Here is a 1,937-nt window from a genome sequence, read left to right as displayed (position 1 = left end):
TAAATTTGGGTGAATACTTTTCGAATTTAGGTTTTTTTCACCAAACTGAAAAAAATCTTTCACCACAATTTTGAAGTTGCGAACATTTAAAAATTCCTGGATCTTTTTTGAAAACGAGAACATATTTTTGAAATTGCGTAAATGTTCTTTTGAGACTCGTCAACAAGTTTTTTTTTTGCATAGGCAAACATTTGTTGAAATTCGGGAACTAATTTTGAAATTAGGAAACATTTTTTGTTTGTGAAAACATTTTTGGTTTCATAAATATTTTTTCTGAATGAGTGAACATTTTTATAAATTTTCGAAATCTTTATTTTAATTCCCAAACATTGTTCTGAATATATTCAAAAAAATCATGGACGTTTTCTGTAGACACGAACTTTTATTTTTGAATCATGAACATTCTTTGAATCAATGAACGTTCTTTAGAAAAATCTCATGACATTTTATAAATTCACGAAATTATTAAAAGATAATGATATGCATATAATAGAGAATGCGCCTTTATTTTATATACACCACAGACTTGGCCTGGCGGATAGCTTGCGCAGTTATGGGCTAGAGGTCGCGGTTTCAAATTCCCACTCCGTCCTTTTTTCTTTTTATTTCTCGGCCCACAGATAAATTGGCCCGTCAGCTATATAAATATGAGATACGTACATAACATGTAGAGTCGGGACTACTGTTCCAACCTCAAGGACCGTATTGATCATGTATTTTCATGTACCAGGACCGTATTGAAGCAATATGCAAGTTTCAAGACCTAGTTGAACGTCGCCAGCGACTACGAGGACTATAGATGCAATTATCTCGTGTAGACTCCAATGCTAAAAACAAAAAGGAAACAACTAAATATCAAACCCAAAAAGTTGGCAGCATTATGTTTGAGAACTTAGCAGCATTATGTTTGAGACCAGTTGTGCAACTACCACGGCTAAACAAGCATCGAATGAGATGTTGGTAAGGGGTAGTTACCAGGGAAGGTACACATATAAGCTCATGACACAAATGATCATATTACTTGAGCCTTATCCAGACTTTCATAGCGGAAAACACGAAAATGGGAAGGTACATCTCATGACACAAAAGATCATATTGCTTACGTCTAATCAGTCTAGATAAGGCTCAAGCATTACCCAGGAAGGCACACATATAAGCTCATGACGCAAACAAGAGTTAATTGCACAAAACAACCACATTTGCGGTTAGGTTTTGCAGAAAACCACTTGATCACTAATTTTTTGCAGAAGTCACCGCATGTATTGAGTTTTCTTTTGCAGAAAACTCTGATCGTCGGATTTGGTCCGTTTGAGCACTTTCCCGACAGAGGGTCCCAGTAGTAAGTAGTTGACTTGGCAAAAAAGTTAGAGACCATGTAGTTTTCCACATACTTAACCGCAAATGTGGTAGTTTCCTGTAATTAACTCCGCAAATGATCATTCAATCTTCTAGTGTGTGCCTCTGTACCTGCAAGGTATACCAAAGTTATATCATGCTAGCCAAAACAAGTACAGGTGGTAGAATAACATCCTTGGCAGTTTAGGTAAATGACACCACATAAATAAACAATAATACAATCGACACTTGATCAAGGCAAATGTGAAGATAGAGAATATCGCCCATCTTCTCTCAACTTTAATGAAAAAAGTCCATCGCTCGGTGAAATAGCATGGTGTCTCCATGTTTGGTTTTGGTAATTGATGACAATTCGTATAGATTAATGGTTGCCTTGAGTTATATTTGAAGGGTTTGTCCATAGGCATTGCTTGAAGACCATTTATTGGTTTCAAGGTTATAAGAAGGAGATTACATGTTGACCAATGTGCTATTCAATGAGTTATCCAAAGATTGGTTACACAAGAGTTGAGCCTATTGCAAGCATGTCTTAAAGAAGGAAATTGTGTGAACATTCATGGTTATCTTGAAGACATCATCTT

Source organism: Triticum aestivum, chromosome 5B (genome assembly GCF_018294505.1).
Source record: "Triticum aestivum cultivar Chinese Spring chromosome 5B, IWGSC CS RefSeq v2.1, whole genome shotgun sequence".
Classification (NCBI taxonomy): domain Eukaryota; kingdom Viridiplantae; phylum Streptophyta; class Magnoliopsida; order Poales; family Poaceae; genus Triticum; species Triticum aestivum.
The sequence above is the reverse complement of the archived record's forward strand: the minus strand, read 5'-3'. Positions refer to the sequence as shown.